Here is a 22,576-nt window from a genome sequence, read left to right on the forward strand (position 1 = left end):
ATGTTGTGCAGATAGTGGCAACTATTTGATATCTAATGCCCATAGAAGCTCATTATTATGGTCTCCTCATACCCAAAGAAGGCAAAATAGAATTTGGTTTCAACATCCTGACTTTTTGTGGAGCAAACGCCCTGAATGCACTTTACAGTCAAGTACGTTGACTCCTACAATCACATTTCATGGTGCAGTGTGTACAGTTCAATCATTGATCCTCTTGCCTCCAGCAATCCACCCTGAACCGCTCCTTGTTTGCTCAGTAATTCAATCACAGATGCTTTCCCCATGCAAGCACACATTCAGGCACCATAATATACAGCGCTCAGTTAAAGGAGCTATAATCCGTATGGTGTGATCCCATATATAAAAAGCCATTTCCAACCAACCATAACAGATAAATGAGAAGCGGAGACAACTGCGTGGCACTCATCTGATTGTGGCAGGAAACCTTATTGCCTTCCAAAATTGGATCACAGGTAAATACAACAGGACAGTATAGCACATGGCATAAGGCCATTTCGCGTCTCCAAATGATTCGTCAAAGCTCTGAAAAAGTGTCTGACTACCTTCTTGTCCTATCGATGGAATGGGGACCCAGTGTCCATCATTTAGATTAAGATGCAGTTGAGCTGCATACTGCCACAAAGTGTATAGGACTGATGGGGACAGTAGAGTGCAGGACTCACTTATCTCCATCAGTGCCATGCACATTAAGTTGGGCTATAGTGCACATGCTTGAGTACCTCTCCATACATACAAGGTATGCACACCCCGTTCTTGTCTGAACCTCTAATTATGGAACATCTGGTACCTATTCTATAGTAATGTCCTGCCTAAATTAGCAAAAGGTTTTTGCTTTAAAGGGAATCTGTCAACAGGTTCTTAACTTCTAATCTGAGAGCAGCATAATGTAGAGACAGAGACCCTGATTCCAGCAATGTGTCACTTACCAGGCTGCTTGCTGTTGTTTTGATATAATCACTGTTTTATCAGTCGGAGATAAAGGTCTAGCGAACCTGCTACCATGTAGTTTTCTGTACCTCCTCCTGAGGTGTAGTATCCCACCATATAGGTAAGGTGGAGACTCCTGACCACACTCCAACACCTGCACCCCACACCACAAAGTAGTGTAGCAAAGCACCTTTGGTGGCTCCCTGCTTGGAGTATAGCAAAGCACCCATTGGTGGCTCCCTGCTTAGAACACGAAATGTGCTGGGAGGTGGGTGGAGTTAGTTTACATTACAAAGAGTGGGAAGAGTTTAGGATTAGAGGTCAGTTGGTTAGAGAGCTGGAGGGAAGAAGATCCCCAGAGAGAGGGATGGATGGATGGAAGTGCTGCAGCAGATCCCAGTGATCTGGGTCTGCTGGCATGGGAAAGGAAGAGACAGAGCATCGTAGCCTGAAAGCCTGATTCTCCATAGAAGGAAAGATTAGTACGGGATGTGAGGAGTAAAAGGGAACAGAGGACGTGGGTTAGAAGAGCACCCTTCCTAGAAGTTCTAAGCGCAAGGCCAAGGCCTGGTTCCCGAGGTTGTATGGATACTAATGGTCCTGCAGCAGACACGGGAGGAATAGAAGTAGTGACCACTTTATTCCCACACAAGACTTGGGGGCACAACAGCAACTGGATAGTGAGCCGGGACTTAGTAGCAAGGAGTCCCCGAAGCAGGCTACAGCTGTCTGCCGTACAAGTAGAGTTCATAGGAACATCGGATAGGAGGAACTCCAGTGTAACTCAGTACTAGGAGTACTTCACTTAAAGGCGCTATAAGAGGAGACGTTCAGAAAAGCACATATTGGCGGAGTGTTGGAAAGGAGTATTTCATCTGACCTGGAGGTTGACTGAGTCCCAGCCCCGGAGGGCAAGGCACGGAAGCAGGCAACTGTTTGTACAACAGACTGTGAGTAAAGCTTTGGAACTACATGCCCTGGTGTCCTCCACTCATTCCTGTGAGAACCTGCCCAGCACTGCTGCATCCTCTGCGCCTGACACTACACCATCTGCGTGTCACTCACCTACACTGCCCTGGGACTACAGCCCTGCCTGTGGAGGGCTATAACATCATTGCTGCACCACACCATCTGTCTCAGAGGATCTGTCTGCAGCGTCGGCTTACATCACCATTGCCGAACACCACAGGTGGCGTCACGAATCACTGATAAACTTTCACTACCACAAGCACACTGAAACAACCCCCTTTTATAATGGGGGCCCAGGGCCACGGGCCGGGCCACAGCTGCCGTGACATCTCCCATTGAGGCTCATCGGGCCCGGTACCGAGTACCCCACAGCCCTGGGAGGGCGATCCATTCCCACCCCCACCACTGTTGGAGATTTTGCACATGGACTTCAGGTTATGCCACTGGGCTCACTCCTTATTTGCAAAAAATGATGTGGTTCCTTGAGTATAAAAATGATAACAGTTCCTTTCTAGTCTACTACATGTATCAATATCAGTGCTGAAAGGAAAAGTGTGGATCTGTTCTGAAAACTGATCTTTCCCTCTTGAGATCTTATTAATCTGTTTTCTACAACAACTAAGTTCTCCATCTATCATTTCCCTTTTATAACACTGGTGCCTTTATACGTAGTAGAATGTCTTTATGCTCCCTCTGGCACCGACACCTGATGCTATTGTTACCTCTGCACCCCTTATATCTGTGCTCCAATCACAGCCTATACTAACATTGTACTGCTTGTCTTTAATGTATACTGTATTTGATTTTTCAGCAGCTGTGGAAAATCTCCTGACTGACTGTATGATTAACCTTCATGTCTGAAAATGTGAATGCATTATTTAATAGTTGGGAATATCTTCTACCATGAGACACCTAAGACAGTATTAACTACAATAAGGAAGTCTTAATCCTTAGCTACCAACACTTCATCATTCTGTAATGTCTACTATAATCCATCTCTTCCAGCTTCTATTATATTCTTTAATATTAATATACTATTAAAGTTGATGCTTAGCAACAGCCTGTGTGACTGCAAGGTGACCACAATTGCTGTGGATTCGTCTCCGGTGCTTTAATATATTTATATTGGTTGGGTAAGACTGAGGGCAGACTATGAATTTGGGTGCAATAGAGGTCTATCTCTCAAAGATTCCTATGTGCCCGTGCTGGATCGCAGCGTAATACAGGTGAATGCTGTTGCACTGGTACTGTGACCATTACATGCAAGTCGCAAGAAGTCAGTACCAATTGGATTTTTTTGCGATCTTGATCACAGTACATAGAGGTTTGTAATGCAACCTCATCCACCTGCATTATACTGTGATGTAGCTGTGGTGCAGAGAGATCTATCACTGTGCGAATTCTGTCGCACCTAAATTCACCATCTAGCCCCAGCCTTATTTTAGCCCCAGTCTTATTTTAAAGGGAGCCTCAGTCTTCTCCCAATTGAAATGGGTCCCGATTCTTCAGTGCTAGACTGTACCTCTTGGGCTGTTATCTCTAAAATACTAAATTGGTAAAAGTTGTACTACAGTACTTGAAGCTCACCTGGCGATGTCATGAAACCTGATCCAATTTTCTTGGATGTGGAGAAGATGGAAAAAAAGGTCTCCATCTTCTCCATTCAGTCAGTCCGTGAAAAAATTTTCCCATGCAATTTTCTCCCCGGACAGGCTCTGTCCAAGAAAGAAAAATTGGATGTGTACATGACCTAATGAAAAACATTGATCCAATTCACAATTTCACAAGAATTGGAACATTTTGAGATTTGATTCACAGTTCTAAAAAAAAAACCTGTCGCTATTACCCACAATGAAATATCTGGGACATAACAGTGGTTTTCAGTGGAGCTTTCTCTCTTCCCGTTGATAGCTAGTTACTGGATGGGTGATAATAACTTGTTGATATCTTGAAGGTTCGAGTGGTGGGACCTCCATCATCATAGAAGTCCACCAAGTAAACGGAGAAATTCAAAGTCTATGAGATTTGTGGAGATGAATTTACCAGCCTCAGCATTCTCCTTTCAATCTTAGTAACATATTGCCATTCGACTCAGTTATTACCTATCCACACAATACATGATAACTTGCTGATCTCTGGGCATCTGAGCGATAGGTTCCTGAAAACAGGGTCCCTGGTCCACCAGCAGAATGGACATCAGTGGCTATTCATTGTTTATGGGACTGACATAGATGTATTTTATGTTCTCTGTCAATTTTTGAATGGTCCACATGTGCCGCCACTCCATTATAATGGGGGACACAGAACCCTTATTCTTGCGATTGGTGGGGTCCAGTGCTCGGACGCCCAGTGATCAGTAACTTGCTCCTTGTCACAACCCTCTTAATGTGGAGCACGAAGGCAGAATTATCTGGAATTGCACATTACAGAGATGGCTGGTGTATATAATTAACCAGTTGACCTTGCTTTCAAGACAGTTTAATTCATTTTCTAACAATCTTGAGCTATAATGTCATTAGGGTGAGTGGGGATTGTTGCCTCCTTTGAGTTTGTACATAACAAAGGCTAGTCAGACATCACAGAGCCAGATATTGGCCTAATCCCCAAATGTCTGGATATCTGTCCAGTTTGGCTTATGCTCAGTACTCGAAAACCTGCAGATGCTGCTTTATCTTAACTAAGCACATAAAGTAATATCTGAAAACAAAGGGAGAAAAAAAATAATGGAATTTTCCAATGTCTTCCCATGTGATTACTTTACATGTGTAATAAATATCTTCCAATGCTCATTCGACCAAATGCCGAGAATGGATATTACGCTACATCAATGGTGTGTTCGTCTGGACCTATGCCTTAAATTATTATTAAAGCATAAAAAAAGTATGTGCAGAATATTTTAGGAAATGTACTGATGTGGACAGACTCAAATCAATAAAATTCTGACCACATTAACATCTGGGAACACTCAAGGTCAGATTTCCATTTTACCTATATTTTTGTCACATTTTCCCTATAGTTTGCAGCCATGGTCCTAAAGCCATACTGATTTCCCATAATACACCTCCAGTTTCTACAATGAAGCCCTTTTAGGGGTCTGAAACCCTAATAGAGCCAAATATACTCACCATTATGCCAGGGTATTGAACATATCTGATCAATTTTCACTGTAGGTGTCCATGAAGGTTAGCCACTGACAAAACTAGTTATGCTCCTTTTCTTAAGCGACTTCTTGAGTGCCTGTCCTCCAACTTTCCATACCCCATTCCATACTTCTCAAAAAGAAGAAACCTCCCAAATTGGCCAGTTTATAAGAGGTTTTTTGGCAAACTTGGCCAAGGAAAGAACATTATTTAACTGGTGGCTTAACTATAATGGGTGTATGGGTAGCAGTTGCACCAAAGACCTGGAATCATGGGGAGCCCAAAATGGCACTTTAGCCCATTTGAAAAGACTAATACTGTTAAAGACTCATAATAGCTTTGGGACCTGTGGTAGATTTTGCATTGGGGCCCACAAGCTTTAAGTTACGCCACCGGTGGTACTGACTCTTCGAGAAGTCCAGAACGTCTCCCTTTATTCTAGGACTGTCCATGACACTCATTGGTTGAAGCACAAAAAATGGCTAACTGTGGTGCCAGGCTTCTACTCCAAAGTTTTGACTGAAATTGACTCAGAATTCTGGCACTTTTATCATAGCAAAATTCCCCAATTATTGTTAGTGGGTTTAAAAATTTTTTGCCCCCTTTGTGCAATTCATTTTTGCTAGAAGGGACAACAGAAAAAAAGCCATTAGGAATCCTGGGGAACTGGGAGTAATTGTTCAATTCTCCTGTTTTGACTCCACTGAGAAAATTAATTATTTCATGGGACTACTTGAAATCAATGTATGGATGTGATGGGTCCCCCTAAACAGAGATGTAGCCATTCTCCACAAATGAATCGAGATCTCGAAAGAGGTGGCCCCATCTGATCATACTAAATGACCAACCAAGGGAACTTCAATATGTTTTTTTTAACCTTAAAACCCCCATAAAGAGGTTTTCCAGTTCATTAGTCAAAATTAAAAACTCATGCTTCACTCACCCTTCTCAAGTCCAGTGCTTCCTCTGCCCTGTCACTATTGGAAGCCGATGGGATTGAAAAACATATACCCAGAAACCCCTTTAAAGGGTTATTCCCATCTTCCTGTATAGATATTGTCAAATAGTGCTTGTAAATACAAGCAATTTTGCAATTTACTGAATATTCAATTTGAAAGCCATTCTTGAGATATTAAAATGTTTCTTTTGTTCATAGCTCATTACCTTGGAGACCGACCACCGTTCCTAGACAGCAAAACATGCCCACTACAAGCTCTTTTTTTATTGAGCTTGTAAGCTGACCAGGATCGAAGGAGCGCAATGTTACCTCCGAATCTTGGCCAGCTTCAGTGCAGAGCTTACAAGCTGGACAGCAGTGGTGATCGGTCTCCTAGGCAAACAGCTGTAAACAAAAGGAAAGTGTTAATATCTCAAGCCCGACTGCAAATTTTAATAAACAGTAAATTGCAGAATTGGTTGCATTTACAAGTACTATACGACAATATCCATCTACTGTATGAAGATGGAAACCACCCCGTAAGCAATCCACGTTGACAGTTTGTATCGGTGTTAAGATTGTTTTTGGATTGTTATTTTGTCTTTCTTTATTTAGCCTTGTTTATCAGTTAAGTAGGAGATGAACCTCTCTGGTCTATTATATTATGCAGTCTGTTAAGAAATTATACACTTCAAAATCAATTATATAAAGTAGTAAGTAATATCAACTGTCACAAGCGAGCTCGAGAAAAGGAAGAGAAAGGAGGGTGAAGTTATTAATAAAAAGTAGCAAGTATAAAGAAAAGATGCCAAAGATGCGCTCACCGTACAGACGCTCCGTCGAGATAAGTGGGTCACAAACGGCAGATGAGGACATACTGTTTTTTCAATATGCTTTCCTACCTCCGCCACATATGGTAAAGCTGACTCCGTCTCACCTTAAGGGCCTGTCACACTCAGCGATATCGCTAGCAATATCGCAATAACGACATTGTTTTTTGTGACGTTATAGCGATATCGCTAGCGATATCGCTATGTCTGATACTTGCCTCCGACCGGCTCCCCCGCTGGTTATCGCTGATCGCGCGAGAACGTCCTAGACCGTTTCTCGTTGTCAGCTTCCTGTGGCGCCGACGAGCGATGCGTGGACGTGGGCGGGAGGACGTCAGGATTGCCTCGTCTGACAGGTAAGTAACGACCCCCGACCGCTGATATGTCGCTGGTGAGATCTGCCTGTGTGGCAGCTCACCAGTGACCACTTAGCGATGCACTAGCGATCCTGACCACGTCATATCGCTGGTGCATAACTAAGTGTGACAGTACCTCAGTGAATCAGTGGCATGCTTGGATTTCAAGCGTGCCAAGTTTCAAGCGATCATCACACCCGAGCCCCATCTTCTCACACACTAAGGCAGCGCTAATCCAGTCCGAAGAAAAAACAGATGAGTGATTTAAGGCAGACTGGTTACTATAAAATGGATGCGTCATTTAATAGACAGAATCTTTCAAGTATCCTTGTCCTCCAGCACATCCTAATCAATTCATCCCATAACTTCCCAATATGAACCAACTTTGGAGTTTTTTTTAAAAAAATCCAGAAACTATGGAAATATGAAAACCCAACTTTTTCTGTGTATATTAATGTATCGCTCCGCTTTTCTGACATATTGGTCAAGTATTTTCTGACATGTTGCTCAGTATTGGAACTAGTACAGACAATCTTATTTTCAGTCCTAGTCTGATCTAACACAACATCGTTTCGCACTCAGACCATTGTTATTCTATGATGTCCGACTTTTTTCCTCGAATCGAGCCGGATGACATCTGAGTGCAGTCCGATTTTCATGGACTCCCAGAATGAAAGAATATGCAGAAATGTTTCTTTCCATCTTCTCCACATCCGAGAGAATCAGGTCACACTATGGTCACACTCCGATGAGCGTGTGATTAGCATAATGGGCCCCATTCTCTCAGATGAGAGAAATTACCCTGGTGTGAACTTGGCCTAAAGGCCCTGTCACACTAAACGATGTCACAGCGATCCCACCAACGATCCGACATGATGGGATCGCTGGGACATCGTTAGGATGATCACTGGTGAGCTGTCACATAGACAGTCCCAGCGATCAGGACCAGCGACGCTGGACGCTGGTTTATAATGTAAACGTCGGGTATCCAGGAGCCGCGCGACTCCTGGATACCCGACGTTTACCTTGGAAACCAGCGTGTATGCCGGTTTCCAAGGTAAACAGTGGTTATCCAGGAGCCGCGGCTCCTGGATACCTGACGTTTACATTAGCAGCCAGCATCCAGCGTCGCTGATCGCTGGTCTCTCGCTGCCACACGCAGCGATGCGCGCTGGGCAGCGAGAGACCAGCGATCGAAAAACGGCCCAGGCCGCTCGAGCATGATCAGCGATAATCGGCAGGGGGGCCGGTCGCTGATCCCTGTCACACACAGCGATCTCGCTGGCAAGATCGCTGATGTGTCACAAAATCAGCAAGATCGCTTAGTGTGACGGGGCCTTAACTCTATAGATTTCACTGGAAAGCGCCTCACACATAAACTTCTCCATTGAGTGTTTCTTATCTGCAGTTAACTTCTGCTGAACAGAGCGAAGGGGGGTTATCCATCCTTCTCAAAAATGGGGTCCTGTAGTTGGGACCCATTAATCAATTGTGTTATGTTTAGAAGATATTCCATTAATTTCTGAAGGCCATCAACATGAATATCCCCATCAAGTCCTTTCTTACATGTGGCTACGTCTGGCCACCTTGTCTTGCCACACAGAGGTCAGAGGAGGAAACATTTTTCTTACACATAGGGGTCCCAGAATTGGGACACATATTAACCTTTATTACATGTTCACAATATATTTCAAAGTTGTCTGAAGGCAGGGTGAAATTTGAAACACATGGGTCCCAATGTATCTGTAAGGCTGGGTTCACACGTAGCGGAACTCTCGCGGAAATTACCGCGAGAATTCCGGAATTCCATTCCGCGGGAAAATCGCATTTTAAATTCCCGTGATTTTCCTAGCATTTTGCAAGCGTAATTAGCTTGCAGAATTGCTAGCATTTTCCAAGCGATCTGTAGCATCGCTTGGAGAACTGATTTGGCAGGTTGGTCACACTCGTCAAACATAGTGTTTGACGAGTGTGACCAACTTTTTACTATTGAGGCTGCCTATGCGGAATCAATAGTAAAAGATAGAATGTAAATAATAATAATAAAAAAAAAATATATTGTTATTCTCACCTTCCGACGTCCCGCGCAGCCTTCCCGCCTCTCTCCACGCTTCCGGTTCCAGTAATCCTTTGCGACAATTACCGCGATGACGTCCGTTCTCGTGGGATCGCGACGTCTCGCGGTCATTCGCGATGAAGTCGCGTGAATGACCGCGAGACTTCGCGATCCCGCGAGAACAGACGTCATCACTCGCAAAGGCTTACTGGGACCGGGAGCGTGGAGAGAGGCGGGAAGGCTGCGCGGGACGTCGGAAGGTGAGAATAACAATATTTTTTATTTTAAATTCTATTTTTTACAGGGATATGGTACCCAAAGCCCGGAGGACAGTCTCCTCTCCTCCGGACCGTGGATACCATCCACTAATGTTCTGCTTATTTTTCGCATGGTGTGCACAGCCACATGCGGAAAGTAAGCAGAACAATGCATTCCTATGGGTGCGGCATCTCTGCGATTCCGTGAAATTAATGAGCATGCTGCGTTTTTTACTGCAGCATTAGCACAGCATTGCGGAATCCCATAAGAATGCATGGGATGCTTATTTTTCGCGTTTTCGTGGTAAAATCGCGTGGTAAAAACCGCCGCGGAAACGCGAAAAAAACGCCACGTGTGAACTCAGCCAAAAAGAGCTTCCCCCACCTATCATGGACCACCTGGTGTATGTAGAAATCAAAGAAGACTTCAGATTTCCCAAATTGCAAAAAAGTGATGTTTCTTTTGAAATGTGAACGAGGGATGTCCACAGGATGAGGGGTACAGGAAGAATTAACAGAAAGATTAGATAATATAATATGAATATTTACTAACCACTTTATAAAACAAAGGGAAGAATGGTAGGTAAACAGTGTATAAGTTACAAATAAAGTGACAGCAGTTTCTTTGAAAAACACAGACTAAGAGTATACGAAGGTACACTTAAATAGAATTAACAATTATGTGGGGGCTAAATACAATGCAATTAATCCTTTCTATGCATAAATCAATAAAACAACAGTATTGTGCCAGTGCTTTAGTAATTGCCTACTCAGAGCAGTTTTTGCAGTGTCTGATACAGAAGAGGAGTTTTGTCCTAACTAACTTGACTTCTATTAGGCTATTTATATATGTGCATATATATTCAGATGTAAGACGGTACCGGTATATCCTGAAACTGAAGTAGAAGGGTCCTTGCTGGGCTGAGTCCCGAATAAACATAAACGTCCACTTGAAGCTCTTAGGGAATGCCGATCTCTCCAACGCAGGGCTTCCCTAAGTCTTTAGATATAAGGCCTCATGTGGCCTAGCCCAAGATGCTGTGAACTTGGTGGTCCTTACCGAGTTGGCTCATGTCAAGCTGAACAACGCATCCCAGAGTCACCAACAACAGATCAAGAGTCTCACCGACTTATTCAGACTTTCTCCAAGGATCCGCAACTTCACTTCCACCCTGGACTCTCCTTTGACTACTCCCAACCGCCAATAACCCCCACACTCTAACTCCGGACTCTCACTGCTGCTCTCTACAGGCCAGATCATATATTGCATCACATATTTACAGCAATACAGTAAACTGTGATTAACCCTTACACTTTCTAACGCAATCCCAAAAGTTTACATGATGTTTCGATCTATGTAACTAAATCTTCATCAGACTCATGCATTGTCACAGTTTTTCAAGCAGACAGGTAAGTAGAGAGCAGCACTAATGGAGAGAAGCAGTATCAATTGATGGTAGATTATGAGCTATGACAATCTGGAAGTCTGATGAAGCTCTACATAAATAGACCGAAACATTGTACAGTATATACTTATGCCATTCTTAAAAAACACAATTTTTTTGTAAATTGAGAATGAGGTAGTCCTTTGTTATCTTCATTACGGAGTAGTATCCTAACCATGCACCCGACACAACACTGAGTGCTGTGGACTCCATATGCAATGCCACCTGGTGTATGTGGTGCACACAGAGCTCTGTGCAGATTCAGTAGAAAGTCTATGAGCCCATGCAAAGAGCAGCATGTGGGTTTATAGAGTTTTTATTGAGCGATCAGTTGGGGTCTTAGTATCTGGACCGCCACCGATCAGGAGGAATAATATATTGAACCACAAATGATAGGTAAACTTTAAGGTCCCAACAGACTCCAGGGTCTGGGTACAACTGTTGCCTTTGTCCCTCATAACTGTACCCCTATAGAACTCTTTTATTGAGATGTTTGAAAATATAAATTTAGTAATACGTTTTAGTGAAGGGGACACTGTAATTCCCACCCCAGCTGAATGTACCAGAAGTTCCAGCAGTTCACTCATTAACTCAGGCTGCTATTGGAATCAATGACCTCCTTCCTATAACTGAACTAATATTACCCTTGCAGGACATAGTGATGATATTATATAACACAAATTATCCTCGATAGCACAGTATCATTTAATCAATTAATTTCATACAGGGCTTGGTTATTTCTGCTGAGATATTTAGTTTTTAGTCAGTGATCTCATCCCATTAAGTTGCAAGAATAATCAATCCAAATACTAATTACAAATGTTGCAGAGCTGATTTTGTCCTTAGTTGTTCAGCATCCGACCACAATACCTTTGTTTTTTACATAGGACTGCTGATGTGGCTAGTATCTTGTCAAAAGTCAGAGAGCTGTCAAGCGGAAGACCCAATTAAAGGATGTGACCAACCTCAAGCACTCAACACAGAATAGGTGATTTTTGTCATCACAGGGGGTCTGACATTTAAGACCCCTAGGTTGGGGCTCTAGGGATCTCTGTTTTACGTACAGTATACATTTGTCCTGCACACTCTTTTCATTATCTATGGGTCTGATGGAGAGCTGTGTTTTTTGGGATCAATGAGGGTCTCCGAAGCAAGATCCCCCAGCAACTGCTGACCTATCCAGTGGAAAGGTGATAAGTTGTTATGGTGGACCAATCCCTTAAATGGGCTGTCCAGGATTTTTTTTTTTTTACTATTTGCATACAACTAACTAGCTGCCTGTTGTGTCCGGCACTGATATCTGATGACACAGAGCTATCACAGACCGCTCCTGCCGGCGATTCATTGGTTTCTGCTGAAGTCATGTCGACAGAGCTGTGGCTTCTCATCTTCTCTGCTCTGCCACTGCCAACATCATACTGATTGACAGCCAGCTCCCTGCTACCTAATTGCGGGGAGCCGGCTGTCAATGAGCATGACTTCGGCAGTCATGCCCGACGACAGAGCATCCCAGAGGAGGAAGAGCTGCTCTGTTGATGTTGAACAACTAAGTTGCTGGCAGGAGGGGTCCATTACTGCTCTGTGCTGGTGCTGGGTAGAGTGCTTGTTAGTTTTTAGGCCCATAGTGAGAAATAAAATATAGTCCTGGACAAACCCTGACCCAGGGTGCATTCATACTGCCATACAGTGACCTTCATAGACTTCCATATTAAGAAAAAATATATACCACGGGTTTCATTAGTCAAAACTATGCAAAACAAAAATATGTACGTATGTGTACCTTCCTGGCGGAGACCAAACGAGCATTCCTTTGATCACCATAATGTAATGCAGGCTTATGAATATACTGTATTTAACCTATATGCCAACTTTCCTGCTGCACATAACACTTACTGCACATGCAGAGCGGATGCATCCTCATTCAGTTCCTTTACATCTGTATTTTATATAATAGAGGTATCCAAACTTTGGATACCGCTATTATAGAAATCCACAGGCTGTGTGAGCATGCTGGGAGTTGTAGTTACACAATAACTGAAGGAGGTTGTAATATGCAGCATTTTGGCGATGAACATTTTGCCATCCAGCCAGCAGGAAATTTGCAGCACAGAATATGTGATGACGGTGACAAGCGGCTAACACAGGCCAGCACTGCAGGGTGTGACCATCCGTAGCTCGGTGCGAGCACAGTTCCCGAATGTCTGCGAGTGGGCTTTGACGTTAACACGACTTGATAAACAATGTCACCCACAGAACAGAGGGAGAAGATAGTAGGTTAAAATGTGAATATTCTCCACTATGGGAGCATCCACATCGCTGCATGGAGATAATGCTGGAATTTCAGCAAAAAAAAAATAATAGATGAAAATGACCAGAGGGCGACTATTGATCCGCCATGTGGAAAAGATAAATTGTAATTGGCTTTTCCCTTTTTTTCATCTTTGTTTTTCATTTCAGCGGCATCTCCAAAGCTTATTATGAAACTCATTCCATCATTATAAGTTATAATTGTATTTGTGCGCTCCGCTCCATTTTTCATCCTCGATCTCTCAGACAATCCAATGATATAACATGGAGTCTGATGAGAAACTAGCAAAAAGTAATGGCGTCCCCTAGGAAAGTCAGGATTGTCTTCTCCCTCTTTCCGCCCCCTTGTAAGACCTGCGCTACATGGCGACATGTGTCACGCAGCACTCAGATTGATTTTTCACATTGCGGCATGGCGTCTAATGATTTCCTCTGGTGTCACACTGCGACCTGCCATGACTGCGACACAGAGTCACATATCTCTACCAATGACTGCGACTTGCACGCGATTTGTCTGCAATTTGGTAATTTTATTTTCAGTAATCCCTATCTCAACAGCATGTTGCACACAATTGCAAATGTCTCAGGTCATGCAACTTGAGAAGACTTGTCGCTGTGTAGCCACGGCCAAACTGAAGAGGTGTAGGAGTTAGGGTATCCCTCGAAGGGTCAAAAAGATTTGAAGGACCCTGATCTAGTGGCCTTGTCAGGAGCCAGTGGTCGCCGATCCCAGTACTTCAAACTGCCCACTGTCTGTGGCATCCCTGGTGCCTCCTATGTTTTGTCAGCCTGCGCAACGTCATGGTTGTGGTGTGAAGCAAACATGACATTGCATAGGGTCTACTAATCACAAGAGGCGACAGGTATCATGGGGTTTGTAGGGCTGATATGCCCACTAGTCCAGGGTCCTGCAAATTTTTTTTGTGCAGCTCTGACCCCTAATAATGTTTATTGTGATCTTCACTTGTTTAAATATTAAAGGGATTGTCCAGGCATCTAATATTGATGACCTCTCTCAAAGGGAATCAGTCAGCAGGATTTCACACCCCAAGACAAGTCCAGCAATACCTTTACATGGCCAGTCCATCCCTCCATAACTGAGAAATCATCATTTGAACTGATATGTAAATGAGCCTAAAGGATTATTTGTAGATCTGAAGCCTCTGTCACTCCACCTATAATCACCGGACACAGAGCCAAGTCCTTTTGCTTGGCTGACAATTCCTTTGCCTAAAGTCACTCAGTGTCGAGGCTATCGGTCAAGCTGGAGATAGCAGGGCTGAGCAGGGAACAGAGCTGGAGTGACAGAGGCTTCTGATCTACCACAGCTCTTCAGCTTCATTTGCATATCAATTAAAATGCTTATTTCTCTGTAACAGAGGAACGGACTGGCCATGTAAAGATATTGCTGGACTTTTCTTTGGACTTTTCTTTGAAAGGGCTACAGGCACATATAAATAGTTTGGGTGTGAAATCGAGTTGGCAGATCCCTTTTAATATATCCATTATTGATCTATCATTAGGGTCCCTTACACATTGAACAGAACTTTGCTACTCGGCTCCATTCAATGTTTACATCCGGCCACCGCCAGAGCTAGTAATGGGATATGGCCCTAACCAAAGGCTAGATCATCCATATCAGATTCGTGGACAGCCCCTTTAATATACTGTATATAGTGGTCTAATGTGTTGAAGAGATTACCTGTAGTATCTGGGGTGCTTTATGTTGGTTATGGGTAGAGATGAGCGAATTTGTTTGGATTTTGTCCCCGAATCTGATTTTGACATATTCGGGCCATATTCGAACACTATCCGTGCCGAATGTTTGTCTTATGATCGGTTCCGAACATATTCGGTAATTTCTACTCCCATTGACTCTAGTGAAGTTTGGCTTAGTTCGACGAATATTGCAAAAACAATATTCGATTCTGATCACATTCGGAACCAAATCCGAACAAATTCGCTCATCTCTACTTTTAACCCATAACTAGAGATGAACTAATTCTTTGGATTCGGTTCTGAACACAATCGGAATCGAATATTGTTTTTGCAATATTCGTTGAACACAGATGAACATCATTAGAGTGAGTGGGAGTAGAAATTACTGAATATGTTCAGAACCGATCATAAGACAAACATTCGGCACAAATATTGTTTGAATATGGCCAGAATATGTCAAAATCAGATTCAGGGACAAAATTCGAACAAATTCGCTCATCTGTAGTTAAAAGGGAATTTGTCAGCAGGTTTTTGCGATGTGCAATACTAAGAAAATCCTGAAAACATGACGTGTTGGGGGCCGATAGGACTGAAGTTTGGGAAACACTGGACTAGACTAAGCGAAGACTGGGAATCAGAGGAACCACACCAGAAAAAAATGGAAAGGAGGACACTTTGCATTAGGCATATAGGGCAAATTTTACATTGTTAGGTGGAGGGTCGTTTTAACTCCCAATTATTGTAGCTACCAAAGAGCACACTTACTATACAGAAAGGCATTTGGAGTCTCCGATATGGTAAAAAATGTGTTTACAAATAAAAAGCTACAAATTTTTCAAAAAAAGAGCACAAACTTTCTTCTCCAGACTTACCACTAACTAAACTGACTTGAGACATAATTTAAAATCAATCTCTCACATAGGTTGTAATAAATACTGGATGATTGGACTGACATTGGTAGTCCAGTCTGCTCATGACTATACGGGAATAAATACTTCATTAGCGCCACAAAAAAAATGCTTGTGACGTGCAACGTTCAATTATTTATTAACGCAGGAGAAGACAGATTGTTCCATTTTCTTCCTTTCCCATTCAATAGTTGACACTTCCAATCTATGGAAATAATGAGGTTATTGCTCAATGGGGACAGCTGCGCCTCAACGATGACTCTACAGTCCACGTATGGTTGTTCAATTGTTGGGCAAACATTTGGATGATGTATAATCAGTAGACTAGCTCTGCTCTCTACAGTAATTCATTGGGCTTGGAAGACCCATATTCAATTACGCTTTTAATTAATACTGAGTTAAAAGATGGTGATCCCTAACTCATCAATTTTATCTATTTGCAGGAGCAGCGTGTGACCGACTACTAAAAACATCCATCACTTTCTGGAGCAGCTAGTTAATTTTCAGTTAACATAGTGTGATGCTTCATTTTTCCACTGGAGGTGCCGCAAGGAAATTAAACACCTCCCTTACCTACAATGCAACTGATCATTGGTTATCTCTATGATCAACTTATCAGCAGGGGACCCATATAGCAAAAGGTCGACGATCTTAGTTAAAGGTTTGCAAATGATAAATCTCTAAAGCCAAACCATCTCAGTGGGTAGGAAGCATCAGGCAGTTTGAATTCAACATCTCCAATCCTTTTGTTGTGAGGGGAAATCAGCTGCATCATTGCCTTATTCTCCTTTCACCATACTGAACACACTCACACGCTCATCCCTACTGAGCATGCATGCGAATAGGGAAATTTTTGGCTGAAAAGTAATGTTATGTTTGTGGCTAGCCTTACAGAGATGTATACTGAGGGGTCCGCAGATGATTTGGGGCACATTTAAGTTTCCTATTTTTTCTCTACTAAGACTATCACAAATCTATCTTTAAAAAATTCCCTAAATGAAGGATTGAATCATGGTTGTGTATAAGGAAGCCAATGACTGTGTAGGAATTTAAAGGGAATCTGTCGCTCTATGACATGCGTCCACCGCCATCAGGGGTTTATCTACGGAATTCTGTAATGCTGTAGATAAGCCTCCGATGTAACCTGAAAGAGAAGAAAAACGAGTTATATTATACTCACCCTGGGGGCGGTCCGGTTCGATGGGTGTTCGCCGTCCGGGTCCGGCGCCTCCCATCTTCTAGCGATGACGTCCTCTTCCTTGCTTCCTGTTGCACTCCTGCGCAGGCGTAATTCTCTGCCCTGTTAAGTGCGCAGGCACCTGGAAAGGTCAGAGAGGTCCGGCGCCTGTGCACTGCAGTACTTTGCTCTGCCCTCAACAGGGCAGAGAATTACTCCTGTGCAGGAGCACTACAGAAGCAAAGAGGAGGATGTCATCGCTAGAAGATGGGAGGCACCAGACCGGGACCTGCGACACCCATCGGACTGGACCGCCCCCGGGTGAGTATAATATAACTAATTTTTCTTATCTTTCAGGTTAAATCGGGGGCTTACATACAGCATTACAGAATGCTGTAGATAAGCCCTGATGGCGGTGGCCACATCTCATAGGGCAAAAATGAGGTGACGGGTTCCCTTAAAAAAACAGGATTCAGATGCGTAATCTTTTTTTTTTTTCTGTAAAATGAGGATACCCAGAGGTATCTGGTAATGGCTCATCTCTACCCTTCAAAAAGAAAAAAAAAAGCAAACCCCCTTTTTTTTCCAGTTTGCAATCTAGGCAGATGGGGTATCAGAGCTCAATACAAATAGACCAGAACTTTGTTGCTTAAAGTTAACCTGTTACATTGGACATAGGGTCTGATTTACAGTATTAAAACTGGCATTTCATTCTCCAGTCTTAATGAGGGGCGTACAGGAGTAAGATAAAGAAGTGCATGCACAAAATGAATTCGGCACAGCTTATCAAACCTCTGTGCGTCTTGGCAAAAATGTTACTCCAATCAAGGACAGGAGTGCATTTCTGGCATAAGGTTACGCCACTAAATTGGAAGAAAAATCAGATAAATGGTGACCTGTTAATTCAAAAACACAATGTGTTTTGGCTGTATCTCGCCTTCCTCAGGTGTTTATGAGTTGGTAATATAATGGGCTCATATATACCTCTCTTCATATAAAGTGGGTAGAGCTTATTATAATCTTCCCTGATTGCCCATAGCTCCTTAGTTTTCGACATAGTGTAGCACCACTGAGGAAGCTGCTGAAGACTGCCCCACAGTTTGTGGAAGGACCTACACAGAATAGTGAGGAGCTGCCGACAATCAGGGAGTGTATAATAAGGTCCCCCCCACTTCATATAAAGGAGATGTATATATGAGCCCATTGTTTGACCAACCCAGACACCTGAGGAAGCCTGCCGAAACAGCTGAAACACGTTGTGTTTTCAAATAAATGGAGCGCCTTTTATCTTGTTTTTCTATCACTCTGTCACTCTCTGCTAGAGCTCCCTACCTGCCCAAATCCCTACAGCATACCAGTTTTGGCAACACCCATTGGATATCACATTAATGTCTTTTGGAGTTGTGCCCTAGCACAACCCTGTCAGGTGAGAATACTCCCTTCAATTAATTTTAATAGTTTTCAATATACTATGCTCAGAAAAATCTACTTTCTCTCTTGTTTTCCCTAAGGGAACTCCATGCATTGGACCCACCCTGTCCCACCCATACTCCACCTAGATTTGAGGGGCACTGGTGTGAAAATGGACAAAGTGAATAAACTGGGAAGAGATAAAGCGCAATAGGGTCTTATCTAATGACAATAAAGTGTCATAAAAAGTGAGATACACTCACCTTGCCAAGTTGTTTAATGGCAACACATGAACAATATCTGACAGCTGCTGCACAGATACCGGTCATGAGGACAATCACTGGTACAACGGAAAATGAAGGGCAGTATCACTTATGCCCTGCTGAGATGAAAAATGCTTAAAATCAAATCATTTATTGGAGCATGTTGCAATTCAACACGTTTCGGGGTTTAGCAGGGTAACCCGCTTTTGCGCTTTATCTTTTCCCTGTTTATTCATGTGTTACTCTCCCAGTGGAACAAGTGGGATTGTTCTGACATTGCAGACCTTGTGGTCCTGGGAAGATAGCATCAGAGGGCATTTCGACAACATGGATTATCTTCAAAACCATTTGCCGTCACGTGAAAGGCTCATATTACAATCAATTGGAATAACTTCCACCATCAACAATACCACGTCTGATATAGCATACAATGAAAAATAATCTAGTTTACATGAACTTGAGGATTCATTCATAGAATCATAGAATCATAGAAGGAAGAGGGAAGAGTCTTGAGGAGATCATTTGCATATTCCCAGTGCCTTCTGGGATAAGTGAAGAGTCTCCGCGAGCTCAACGATCACTGGGTTTTGGCCGTTGCAGCTGAAAAGAGGAAATCGGAAAACCAGGGGAAGAGTCTTGAGGAGATCATTTGCATATTCCCAGTGCCTTCTGGGATAAGTGAAGAGTCTCCGCGAGCTCAACGATCACTGGGTTTTGGCCGTTGCAGCTGAAAAGAGGAAATCGGAAAACCAGGGGAAGAGTCTTGAGGAGATCATTTGCATATTCCCAGTGCCTTCTGGGATAAGTGAAGAGTCTCCGCGAGCTCAACGATCACTGGGTTTTGGCCGTTGCAGCTGAAAAGAGGAAATCGGAAAACCAGGGGAAGAGTCTTGAGGAGATCATTTGCATATTCCCAGTGCCTTCTGGGATAAGTGAAGAGTCTCCGCGAGCTCAACGATCACTGGGTTTTGGCCGTTGCAGCTGAAAAGAGGAAATCGGAAAACCAGGGGAAGAGTCTTGAGGAGATCATTTGCATATTCCCAGTGCCTTCTGGGATAAGTGAAGAGTCTCCGCGAGCTCAACGATCACTGGGTTTTGGCCGTTGCAGCTGAAAAGAGGAAATCGGAAAACCAGGGGAAGAGTCTTGAGGAGATCATTTGCATATTCCCAGTGCCTTCTGGGATAAGTGAAGAGTCTCCGCGAGCTCAACGATCACTGGGTTTTGGCCGTTGCAGCTGAAAAGAGGAAATCAGAAAACCAGGGGAAGAGTCTTGAGGAGATCATTTGCATATTCCCAGTGCCTTCTGGGATAAGTGAAGAGTCTCCGCGAGCTCAACGATCACTGGGTTTTGGCCGTTGCAGCTGAAAAGAGGAAATCGGAAAACCAGGGGAAGAGTCTTGAGGAGATCATTTGCATATTCCCAGTGCCTTCTGGGATAAGTTAAGAGTCTCCGCGAGCTCAACGATCACTGGGTTTTGGCCGTTGCAGCTGAAAAGAGGAAATCGGAAAACCAGGGGAAGAGTCTTGAGGAGATCATTTGCATATTCCCAGTGCCTTCTGGGATAAGTGAAGAGTCTCCGCGAGCTCAACGATCACTGGGTTTTGGCCGTTGCAGCTGAAAAGAGGAAATCGGAAAAACCGGGGCTCATCTTTCATCGTTTTTAAGAAATCTCAAGATGGAAGAGGCCAGGAGCCATTTGGTGAGCTGCATTTCTTGCTACATGTTCACAGACTTACCAGTGGAAAAGCCAAACTTCACATGCCACAAATGCAAGCTTGTGTCCCTGTTGGAGGAAAAGTTGCAAAATCTCGAAGAGAGGTTAGCTACGTTGAAGATCATTAAGGAAGGTGAAGAGTTCTTGGACAGAGCAGAATTATCTCTTCATGTTACAGAAAGAGAAGAAATTCGAAGTGCACCTGAAGAAACAGAGGAATGGAGACATGTGACCCAGAGAAGCAGGAGGATCAGGAGGCAGTCAGCACCCATACTGCTCAGAAACCAGTACCAGGCTCTCACGCAGGAAAACAATGAAGAAATACATCAGGATAAGACTTTGCCAACAAGCAGCAACCTTGTACGCCTTCAGAGTCCTCCTGGATGGAGAAAGAAAAATGTTGTGAAGAAGAAACGGAGAGTGGTGGTCATGGGGGATTCCCTGTTGAGAGGAACTGAGGCCGCTATCTGCAGACCGGATATAACTTCAAGAGAAATGTGTTGTCTTCCAGGTGCAAAAATTAAAGATGTGTCTGACAGGATATCAGGACTCTTCAGACCTACAGATGACTACCCATTCCTGCTACTACATGTGGGGACAAATGACACTGCAAGAAACGACCTGGAAACCATCTGCAGAGACTTTGAAGACTTAGGCAAGAAAGTGAAAGAACTGGGAGCGCAGGTGGTCTTCTCTTCCATCCTCCCAGTGGATGGCCATGGAACAAGGAGGTGGAATAAGATTCTGCAGGTGAACAACTGGCTACGTCGATGGTGCCGTCAGCAACGATTTGGATTTCTGGATCACGGAGTGAACTACTTATACGATGGACTACTTGCTAGAGATGGGGTGCACCTTACGAAGACTGGAAAGCATGTATTTGGAAGTCGCCTTGCTACACTTGTAAGGAGAGCTTTAAACTAGAACAACATGGAAAGGGAAGCAAAAGACCAGAAAAAGCCATACACCTGACAAATGCTATTGAGAACTCTGCTATTAGAAGTGGAAAGGAAGAACAAAGACGAAAGAATCTAATTAATAAAAATATTGGAGAAAGAGAAACCAATCACAAACTAAAATGTTTCTATACTAATGCACAAAGCATGGGCAACAAACAAAGAGATTTGGAACTACTAACACAGGAAAAGAAATATGATGTCATTGGAATCACTGAAACTTGGTGGGACAATACACATGATTGGAATACAAGACTAGAAGGATACAACTTATTTGCAAGAAACAGACTTGATAAACGAGGAGGGGGTGTCGCATTGTATGTTAGAAACGCGTATATCTGCACAGAGATTGAAGCTTCAGAGACTGGGAGTTCTGTGGAAACTGTTTGGGTAAGAATACAAGGACAAAACAATGGAAAGGACACCATTGTAGGCATTTACTACAGGCCGCCTGTGCAAGCTGAAGATATGGATGAACTCTTTATGCATCAAATGGCCAAGTTCTCCAAAAAATATGACAGTTGTCATGGGAGATTTCAACTATCCAGACATTTGTTGGGAATCTCTCTCAGGCAAAACTAACAGGTCAAGGAAATTCTTATCCTCTCTTGCTGACAACTTTATCTTCCAAAAGGTAAGGGAGAAAACAAGGGGAACTGCTACCTTGGATCTAATCCTTATAAACAGGGAGGAAATGGTTGAGGAGGTAAAAGTGGCTGGGACCCTAGGAGGTAGCGACCATGCTATTTTAGAATTTTGGATAACTAGAGGCGGAAGACCTGTGAAGACTCAGACGTCAAGGTTAGATTTCAGAAAGGCAGATTTTAAGGGATTCAGAAAGAGAATTGGAGGGATCCAATGGCTGGATATCCTTAAAGACAAAAATGTCCAGGAAGGATGGGAAATCTTGAAAAATGAAATTCTCAAAGCACAGTTGTTAACAATTCCGAAAAGAGGGAAGAATAGGAAGCAGTTAAGGAAACCAGGATGGATGAACACAGAACTTAAGCACATGCTAAAAAGGAAGAAAAAAATGTTTATAAAATGGAAAGAGGGAGGCATATCTAAAGAAGAATATAATGCTGTCTGCAGAACCTGCAGGGCACAAATCAGATTAGCTAAAGCTGAAAATGAATTGAGGCTTGCAAGAGATGTCAAAAGCAATAATAAAGGATTTTGGGG

General features: G+C 43.2%; 1 protein-coding gene across 6 annotated transcripts in view; it reads left to right on the forward strand.

Annotated features, from left to right (window-relative positions):
• The window catches only part of ADGRA1 (adhesion G protein-coupled receptor A1), a 1,190,508-nt gene that overhangs the window by 897,854 nt on the left and 270,078 nt on the right, over positions 1 to 22,576 (forward strand). Inside the window, exon 1 of one of the 6 annotated variants that reach the window (XM_073546516.1) lies at positions 11,908 to 11,926. The exons of the other annotated variants lie outside the window; for them this stretch is intronic. The gene's annotated coding sequence lies outside the window, so the exon portion shown is untranslated. Of the gene's footprint in view, positions 1 to 11,907; positions 11,927 to 22,576 lie in introns of those variants that run through there. 6 annotated transcript variants of the gene reach the window in all.

The sequence above is a fragment of the Dendrobates tinctorius genome, unplaced genomic scaffold (genome assembly GCF_039654945.1).
Source record: "Dendrobates tinctorius isolate UK_male_01 unplaced genomic scaffold, ASM3965494v1 ptg000147l, whole genome shotgun sequence".
Taxonomy (NCBI): Eukaryota; Metazoa; Chordata; class Amphibia; order Anura; family Dendrobatidae; genus Dendrobates; species Dendrobates tinctorius.